Consider the following 10824-nt stretch of genomic DNA (forward strand, 5'->3'; position numbering starts at 1 on the left):
GGATCCAGAAAAGTGTGACAGACTGACAGACACACAGAGCACAAACCATAAGTCCCTCTCCGGTTTCACCGGTAGGGGACTAATTAACAGAGGACATCAGCCTCATGGAAGCCTGCCATTGTCAAAGTATGGCTTCCAGAAAACAAAAACTGTTGATGAATGCCAACCTGATTCAATGTCTAACAAGGCCAAAGAAGTGCTTTAGTCAGTATGTCTGTTTATTCAGCAAAGTACATGACACCAAAAAGGCAAAGAAACTGAACATTTCAACCAAATAGGCATATGTGAAGGAGCATTTTATAAATGGGTTTTTAAGCAATTCAGTACCGAGCCATTGAACATATCCAAAGTTCCAGATTTCAACACTTTATTTATTATCAGAGTTTGTGAAAAACCATTGGTTTGTAGAAAAAAGTTCGAAAGCAACATAAATTTCAAATTTTTTAGCCCATTTCCACTACAATTTACATTCAAATTACCATACCACTTTTGGGGCAATAAATAATACTGTATGTAAGTAAAATATTGGTTTAAATCGCATTAAAATACAATAAATCATGTCGAAAGTTTATTATAATTAAACAATAATTATAATAATAATAAACCTCAATTAATACAAGCTCAGCTGAACAAAGAAAATTTTTCAGATTTTCTCTGAATGGGCGGTTTTAGTTTGGGGCATGATACCTACATTTAAATTTAAATCTTCTTTAACTAATTGTATACCAGGATTTTCACAACAAGTTTTAGACAAATGCCTCCACTTTGAAGACAATACAGTGATTAAATTTTGGTGATTACAGGTGATTTTGATTTCATATTGTATTAAGCTCTAATGTTTATTGTTGGAACATGTGGAGCGGTTTGCCATCAAAATATGATGATGTTGGAAATCCTTGCAATAAAGGCAAACTAGATCTTCTCAGTCAGATAGGTAGTAAATTTTAGTTGGACTGACAGAAACTCATTCCGAGTGGCAAAAATATTCAAGGCAGTCAATATAATAAAAATAAAATAATAAACCTCAAATATTCCAAGCTCAGCTGGACAAAAAGCTTATTGACTGACAGATTTTTTTAAAGATTTGAAGATTTGGCGACCACTGTTACGATGCCAATATTCAGGGTTTTTTGGGATAATTTTTCCCAATTGGGCTGGTATGGGTACGTTTGAAAATTAAGCAAAAAATAAAAATCAATGAATGCAGACATGTAAGCAATGAAGACTCTGGCATTCATTGAAAGCAATCTGATAACCAACAAAATGTAAACAGATGTTTTGAAAGATAAGATTAATGGACAATAAAACATTCTTTAATATATAAGAAAACTTCAAATCTTTAATCACTACTACAAAAAGTCGTGTTTGATTTATTGTTGAAGTACCTGTCATCGAACTGCACCTATTATCGGATTTTTTTTATTATTTTTTTTTGCACAAAAGTGCGCATGACATCACATCCATAAATAAATGGTGGTAGATGAAGTCCATGACCTTCTAACTTGCCTACTGAGCTTGAAACAAATGTGCCGAAAACAGATTAAAGGGATCTTTTCACGCTTTGGTAAATTGACAAAATTGAAAAAAGTTGTTTCAGATTCGTAAGTTTTCGTTTTAGTTATGATATTTGTGAGGAAACAGTAATACTGAACATTAACCATGCTCTAATATAGCCATTATATGCATCTTTTGACGATTTTAAAACCTAAAAATTATAAAGCGTTGCAACGCGAAACGATTGAATAATTTGGAGAGTTCTGTTTTTGTCGTTAAATTTTGTGAAACTACGAAGATTGCTTATATAAGGTATAAAATACGTCAAGAATGTGTACTCGGCGGAATAGCTCAGTAGGCTAAAGCGTTTTTACTTCAGGACTCTGGCAGGACTCCAGGGGTCACTGGTTCGAAACCTGCTCCGGGCAATGTTCTTTTCCTTTTTTTATTTTTTTTCTTGATTTTTTACTGGAGCTTTTACGATCCAATGTTTACATTTATCAATATAAAGCATTTAATGAATAAGTTTAAAAAATGCCAAAATCTGTGAAAAGGCCCCTTTAAAGTAATGCATTTATTGTTATTAACATGGTTTCATGCGTTTTTTGCTATTACTTTTTGAATGTATTTATCAAAACATGCATTTACACACCAAAAAGCATATTTTAGTTCGCAATTTTGATTGCAGCTGACGCAGATTTTTTCTCCGAGTCTGGGTCACACGATAGTCATGTGACTTTGTATATACAGGAGTACTAAGTATTTATCAACTGTCCGGTAATAGGTCATGTTTACATAGGCCGCCATTTTGTTTTGTCTGCTAGAGGTGACCATAACCAGGGAATCATTGTTATGAATTCTTGAAGGATCTGCTGGAAAACTGTACAGATAAGTTATTAAATGATTGAACTGTTAGTCATTTGTTTAAACATTATGTTTTTGTTATTTTAAGTGTTTCAATTTTAACGTAATTCCTTGGGTATGACTAAAATGCGTATATGACTCATAACTGCGGATATAACTGAAAAGTGATATGAACAGATAACGCTTTTTCCTTTATTTTTTTGATACGCAAATTGTTCTATGAACAAAAATACACTACGTGCATGTGTAATGTTAAAGTCAAATGAATTTTTAAGTGTTTTTCATTGGCATTTTAATTACAGTAACACCCAATTCATATCCGCGAATCTGAACGACCGGTCACCAATTCCGAAAGCAAAATACATACCAAAATTGAATCTGTAAAGCCGATATTTGTACGATTGAATACTATATAAATTCATATGGCCTATATCTTCTGACAAGTACAGACTTTATTTTGCAGGATTTGAATAGTGAATGTCTTCATATCCGCAATTTTCAGTCATATCGGCCGATATAAGCCATCTGTCTTAGATCATCTGTGGTACGTTTTGGGGCTATTTCCTGAGCAAAATTAAGACTTTTTTTGTCTGAAATTAGCCCTTTCTTTGCTTGAAATTGTTTCTTTGCTAATGAGCCACTTGTTGACATTTTGCAGCTGATTTTTTTGTTTACAGATACTGGTGGCGTAGTGATAATGATACATTAACACCGTAAAACAGTTTTCGGTACATGTGGTCTTTAGGTTAGAAACCACTAAAACAGCCCGTCTCGTTAGTAATTATACGACATTTTTTTAAATCCAAACATTACTTTTTTTCTTTTTTTTGTTTTTGAAGAAATGTGTGAGAAATTACTTAGTCAGCATGAGACCGTCATTGCATGTCAAAAACCGTGAGACTCATGGCGAAACCGTGAGACTTAACAGGTAGACATTTCCGATTCTGCATTCACGTCTGCACTATTTTAGACGTCCCCTGATCGCGAACCTAACGTTTGGTCATTTCCTGAGCTTACATTATTCTGTCCACTCTCTTTTTTACAGAATTGTGTTAATTTATGTTGCTTCGACTTTCCATTTTCGTTTGCAGCATCCATTTTTCCTGGAATCTGCTACTCACTTTCTAAATCGGTCTTTCGAGTCGCATAGCGACTGTAAAGGGAAGTAACTCTTATCTACTTTTTTAGCCAATCAAAATCGTTGTTGCTTGGGAAATTAGTTTATAGTGGCTATGTCAATGCCATAACTCCGCCCATCTGATTAAATGACAATTCTGTACTGGTTGATGAGATAACGTTGACTCGTAACATCTGTAGCATAGGTCATTACACGTATCACGTAAATTGCCAAGTAACCCAAATATTCTAAAAGTCTTGTCGCAGTGTAAAGCGTGACCAATTAAGACATTAGCCATGTGGATTATCGACCTAGGCGGTCGTCATTATCCCCTGGGGTCTTTCTGGTAAGGGTGATATCTGTGTAATCTTAGTGATGTTTCTGGCGATTTATACAGCCTGAAAACTGGCATTTAGAGTGCAGGCATACATGCCATAATTTTTCAGACCAATTCCGGGACATTGAGTTAAATTGTCCGGGACTTTTGCCGATTTTCCGGGACATGTATAAAATGTAGCGATATTTATAGACATATGCATTTTTGGTACGTTTTTTTGTTTCGCATCGTTAATTGCATAAGTTCGAAAGCCTATCCAAAATACACTTAATCTATTAACGTCAAATTAAACATTACTACTTCCGTTACTAGATACAAGCCACGTGTTTTCAGTGTAAGCGTTCTAAACATAGATGGTGACGTCACTGCGTTATTGTTATAGGGTATGACGGTGTGTAGTTGTTGATAAGCCATTATTCATTTATAACATTTATAAACAAGAGCACCGCCTTGTGGGTGCAGACCGCTCATCTATTTTCTTTTTAAAGGTGAAGGGACTCTCATTTTCAATCACAAAGGAGGGAGGGGTGGAGTGAAGAGGGGTGTATAGTGTGGGGGTGAGGACATTTATTACATTATTTTCCAAATGCGAAAAAAAAAATCGGGGGTGGGGGGGGTGGGGTGGGGGTTCAAACATAAATTAATAAAAATAAAAATTTGTGGTTTTTAACCGTTTCAAAAAAAAAAGAAATTTGGGAGGGTGGGGTCGGGGGGGGGGTATAGTGTGATAGTGTGAGGGTGTGGTGGTCATTTGTGAATTTGTGAAATGATCTTAAAAAAAAAAAAAAAAAAATTAGGGAGGGGGTGGGATTCGGGTGGGGGGAGGGGGGGGGATTCTTGGGTGCGATGGTTGGACGGTAGTTCAAACATAAATTAATAAAAATAAAAATTTGTGTTTTTTAACCGTTTCAAAATAAAAACAAATTTGGGAGGGTGGGGTGGGGGGGGTATAGTGTGAGGGTGTGGTGGTCATTTGTGAGATGATCTTAAAAATAAAATTAAAAAAAAAAAAAATAGGGGGGGGGGTGGGATTCGGTGGGGGGGGAGGGGGGGGGATTCTTGGGTGCGATGGTTGGATGGTAGTTCAAACATAAATTAATAAAAATAAAAATTTGTGTTTTTTAACTGTTTCAAAAAAAAAATTTGGGAGGGTGGGGTGGGGGGGGTATAGTGTGAGGGTGTGGTGGTCATTTGTGAGATGATCTTAAAAAAAAAAAAAAAAAAATTAGGGGTGGGGGATTCGGGTGGGGGGAGGGGGGGGATTCTACGGTGCGATGGTTGGACGGTATTTCAAACATAAAATAATAAAAATAAATCTTTGTGTTTTTTAACAGTTTCAAAAAAAATAATTTGGGGGGGGGGTGGGGTGGGGGGTATAGTGTGAGGGTGTGGTGGTCATTTGTGAGATGATCTTAAAAAAAAATAAAAAAATAGGGGGGGGGGGAGGGCACGGGGGATGGTTTGGGTGGAGTCTATTGTGGTATGTCAGGTAAGAGTAGTTTTGTCAAAGTATCAATCAAATCTAATCATAAATAAAGAAGTTATGGCAATTTTAGCAATATTTAATAATTTGACCTTGAGAGTCAAGGTCATTCAAAGGTCAAGGTAAAATTCAACTTGCCAGGTACAGGAACCTCATGATAGCATGAAAGTATTTGAAGTTTGAAAGCAATAGCCTTAATAGTTAAGAAGTAATGTGGATCGAAACACAAAATTTAACCAAATATTCAAAGTTACTAAGTCAAATAAGGGCCATAATTCCGTAAAAATGACAACCAGAGTTATGCAACTTGTCCTTTTACTGTACCCTTATGATAATTTGCGAGTGTTCCAAGTATGAAAGCAATATCTATGATACTTTAGGGGTAAAGTGGACCAAAACACAAAACTTAACCAAATTTTCTAAGTATAAAGGACCCATAATTCCGTCCAAATGCCAGTCAGAGTTACATAATATTGCCTGCACAGTCCCCTTATGATAGTTAATAAGTGTTGCAAGTATGAAAGCAATAACTTTGATACTGTCGGAATAAAGTGGACCTAAACACAAAACTTAACCAAATTTTCAATTCTCTAGGTATAAAAAGGGCACATAATTCTGTCAAAATGCCAGTCAGAGTTACATTACTTTGCCTGTATAGTCCGCTTATGATAGTTAGTAAGTGCTGCAAGTATGAAAGCAATAGCTTTGATACTTACGGAATAAAATGGACCTAAACACAAAACTTAGCCAAATTTTTTAATTTTCTAAGTATAAAAAGGGCACATAATTCTGTCAAAATGCACGCCAGAGTTATCTAACTTTGCCTGCCCAGTCCCCTCATGATAGTAAGTAAGTGTTCCAAGTGTGAATGCAATAGCATTGATACTTTTTGAGAAAAGTGGACCTAAACGCAAAACTTAACCAAAATTTTCTATTTTTAAGTATAAAAAGGGCACATAATTCTGTCAAATTGCATGCCAGAGTTATCTAACTTTGCCTGCCCAGTCCTCTCATGATAGTTAGTAAGTGTACCAAGTTTGAATGCAATAGCATTGATACTTTATGAGAAAAGTGGACCTAAACGCAAAACTTAACCGGACGCCAACGCCGACGCCAAGGTGATGACAATAGCTCATAATTTTTTTTCAAAAAATAGATGAGCTAATAAAAAGTTTTGACATGGCGAACGCAATTCAAATTCACTTATTATTTTTAACGTTATGTTTACTAGGGGTTTAGAACAAGACAATAATAAACCTAGTGAGGATGACGTTTTTATATGCTTACTTTTTTACTCAACTTCTTTGTCGGTTAAACGTGCGAACATAAACTGCTTTTGATTTTTTACCTAGCGATGTTGGACTTCAGATGTGTGAACAACTATCCTTTGCCCTTACGCAGCGGGAAATAATGACGTAGTAGATTAAAGTCAATCAACAACCACATTAAACAATGCCGCCTTTCGGTTTGACCGCGAACGTGAGACAATCGATATGATAACAGGACCCCTGCTAATTGATCGATTTTGACACGTAGCGTAGTCTGCGTATTCGGGTAGGCATTGTCATGGAGACGCTGCAGATATACACAGATTCGAGGTGCAATTAAGCCTAAGATAAGGTATATGTATATATGGATTTTGTAAAATCCGGGACATTTGACAGATTTCCGGGACAGCGGGACAAGTTCTTCATTTCCGGGACTGTCCCGGACAATCCGGGACGTATGGCATGTATGGTGCAGGGATGGGAACTCATTTTTAACTATTGGTTGCCAGCACGGGCAACAGTATTTAGTATTTTGGTTGCCCAGCTAAAAAGAGTAACGAGCCCAGATATATGTACATTTTGTGTCATGTGTACATACTAAATTCTTTAAATAAAATAATAGTTTATTACATAATATTACTCACATTACACACTTTTAATGTATTATGAATAATTATGAGCATGAATTTAATCCTTTCCTATGCCTTAATATTTTAATAATGAATTCTATTTAAATCATTATTGATCCATGGTCGCCAATTTGTATTCAATTTTCATTGCACTGAATTGTTTCAAGCTTAGTTGCCCAGCCAGACTACCAACTTTTGAAATTGAGTTGCCCAGGCCAAAATCTACTTGCCCCGGGCTCACTGGCAACCACTAATTTCCATCCCTGGAGTGTGCATTTGTAAAGCATAGGGTCTATTTAGTATTTTTTTCAATCGCCAATTTCATGAAAATCTGATTTTTAATTGCCAGCCATGAATTGTAATAGCCAATGGCGATTTTGGCGATCGGTAACGCTAACGTAGATATAAGTCATTTACGCATTTTAAACGGACTGTAATTCCTTAGGTGTTCGAAAACTGGTTCATCCACCATATATCTTTTCAAGGCCTTTGTTTGACAGATTTAGCATTTTTCAAATCATCAATCAAGTAAAATATTAGTTTTTCCAATTATTACTTATTGTGCTCATGCCTGGGAGCATATTTAACATAATCGCTACAATCGTAAAAAAATGTCAGTACAACATAGTAAATTTTCGGATGTCGCATATTCGGATAGGATAATTTTAGTTAGTAACAATGTCACTTTCAAAACAAAACAAAAACGGGAACCTTTTTTAGTATCTAGCATCTTCTGGCTGCATATTCATATTGAAAAGGTGGGTAATTAGTCATAAACGTCTACGCAACACTTGAAAATCCTTTTGTTTACAAATGAAAAATTATGTCTGCAGCCATCACAAAAATATTTTCAATCTCTAAGCGGTTAAAGTTGTATAGCTTACGCAATGAATAAATACATTTTGTAAAATACAAATATACTTTTTATGAGTAAACTCGTTGATAAACAGAACATGTTACCAATACAATTAATGTATTGGTTTTGTTTAATTTAAATTGTAATGGACCGTTTAGAGATTATGTACGAACCGCATTTATATCAATAGGTTACAAATCACTGTAGTGAACAAATACCGTTTGGCATGAAAATAAACTCTACATCTACATCATACGTCGGCGCAATCACACTTGATTATTACGCGACGGGTGGTGCTAGGTCAAGAGAAAGATATGAAATGATAGGATAGATAGAAGAGATTGATAGTTAAAAGTATAGAGATAGTAAAAAGTTTTGCCAGCCTCGTTTTCTCCTTTTCAACCCAGACCTCTCCGGTTACGGTGGCCGCGGTAGGCACAGCAATGGGAATCACTAGGGTTACTTGAAGCTGGACACCTAACAGTGATTAGAAGGTGAGTGAGGAAAGCCCCTGCTTGAAGGATACCAAGTCAGGGGCCTCTGCACATACCTATCGGCACATACCTAATGGAATAACTAATGAATGTTAAACTTGCCATTTGTAAATGAAACGGTTTAGTTTTTTTGGTAAAAATTGTCAAGGCTCTTTATGATTTAGATTGATTATTGGATTGACCAGGGGGTTGAATCTATAACCAGTTTTAAAAAGCTGACTGATATTATAAGGGGTAATAGTACAGAATAGGGGCTAAAGAATCTAGCGATTTTCTACAGAACAGAACTTAAAGTAATGATTTTGTATATGAGAATTACTGTACTTTAATAGTATGCCTTATGATATTGCAAATTAGGCGTGTAAATGTACAGTTCCTAACATTCCTATTGAAAGAGGAAGATGTAATAATGTAGAGAGAGATCAATGCAGATAAAATTTAAATATAGGCTTTGAGATGAATGTAACTTCTTCAATGGAAATAGAAATACATACATTCCCAACGATCGATTTCCGTCCAACACCTTACAATTTTATTTTTCAACACTTATCAAAGTGGTCAGATCACACACTAGGTTTGATCATTGTTGTATGTATAATTATAGGTTCATGGATTAATTAATAATTATAGGTTTTCATGTTTTATATGTGTCATGTTTTCACCTGCCCATGTGGGACTTGAACTATACATAACAGTTATCATTCCGTCGAGTTTCTAGCATTGTAAAGTTTAGTAAACTGGTTGATGGACAATTTTGATAAACTTGTGTGAAAATTAAGCTTTACTTGGAAAAGCGATAATTATTGATCACTGCTTTGTTTTCGTCTCATTCTCCTTCAATCGTTGATTTTTTTCTTTGCTTCGTTTTCTTACGTCATGCTTGTGGTAAAAATGGATATTAAATTGAATAAATTTGGAATGAAACTAATTTTTCCTGGTTTACTACTATTGTTATGTTTCATTTTGTATAATGTACGTGTATGATGTCACGTGCCCACACATTTCGAACATTCGCAATACGGGTAAACAAAGATGTCGAGAAATTAAAGATCACTCGTTTTATTTCATGCATTTCATTGACTTTAACCAGCTGTTGATAACATATGTAACATTTGTATATAAACTACATAGCAGAGTGTAACCTGACACTCACGTTGATGTATAATGGGTGTTTGGTGATCAGGAAATACCATATACATAGATCTTTGTCCGTAGGTGTGAAATGGACATATACAAACCCAGTGAAAGATTTATTTCAAATTTTCCATAAGTGTACATTTTCTTGAATTTATATATAGTATTTTATTTAACAATATTATATTAAAAATGGAATCAAAATATTTTTAATATTCGAGTCTTTATTTTCGGATGCGTTTGTTGAGTAGTCAGAGTGTATTTGATCACTTGATGAAATACAAGAGTCGTATGCACAAGTGCATTGTTCACTGAAGGATATATATTTATTAATCATTCGTCGTTCAAAGAGCTCTCTCAAACATAGCGTTCAGAGCTTAATAATGCAAAATAGTTTTAAACTATATAAAAACAATATTCGTTTAACTGCAATTACCCGAATGTTCCCAATGCAATAATGAAACTACCGACAGTTTTATTAACTGTAGCAGCTTTAGTTACTGTGGCCGTTTGCCCATTATGGGTATACATCTTACTGGACGTGTTCAAATATTGCCTAAGCCTTCTTTCAGCAGCATACATCTAAAAAGTTATTTCACACTATTCAAATTGTTTGATGCTATATTTTGCGGATACACTGAGAAGCACGAGTTAATTAGCTCCTTTTTAGATATAGGTTCGTCTTTATTTGGGTTTCTCAAGATGTAAGGGACATCCCACTTTTGTATAGAGCAGTTAAACAAGATTCACTGAATCTGCATGGCACACTAATATGTATGGCTCTTCTATGCTTCTATTCGATGCACATAATCGATGTAAAACACTTCTTACTTTAGAACGATTTGTGAACATTGAAATGCTGTTTCGATATTTACAGTCAATAGCAAAATTTCGACGTTCTATTCACAGTTTCGGAAAAGCATTCAATTAGACCTGCGGAATACTTAGAGAACTAAAATAGAAGATGAATATCACGTTTTTGAATGCTTAAAATGCATGTATTCTGAAATAAGGCACCGATTTTTGATACCACGGTTAATTATAAATACAAAATGATATCTTTTGTTTAATTGAAAAATTCTTTCTATGTTAATTAAGTAACATTCTCACGTGAAACCTATGTATGTTAACTGTTCTATCATATGGTA

General features: G+C 35.1%; 1 protein-coding gene and 1 pseudogene across 2 annotated transcripts in view; one reads left to right on the forward strand and one right to left on the reverse strand.

Annotated features, from left to right (window-relative positions):
- The window catches only part of LOC127837316 (kinesin-associated protein 3-like), a 45370-nt pseudogene extending 37435 nt beyond the window's left edge, over positions 1-7935 (reverse strand).
- LOC127837315 (neurogenic locus Notch protein-like) overlaps positions 1-10824 on the forward strand; it is a 516941-nt gene that overhangs the window by 239823 nt on the left and 266294 nt on the right. The window lies entirely within an intron of this gene.

This window comes from Dreissena polymorpha, chromosome 7 (genome assembly GCF_020536995.1).
Source record: "Dreissena polymorpha isolate Duluth1 chromosome 7, UMN_Dpol_1.0, whole genome shotgun sequence".
Taxonomy (NCBI): Eukaryota; Metazoa; Mollusca; class Bivalvia; order Myida; family Dreissenidae; genus Dreissena; species Dreissena polymorpha.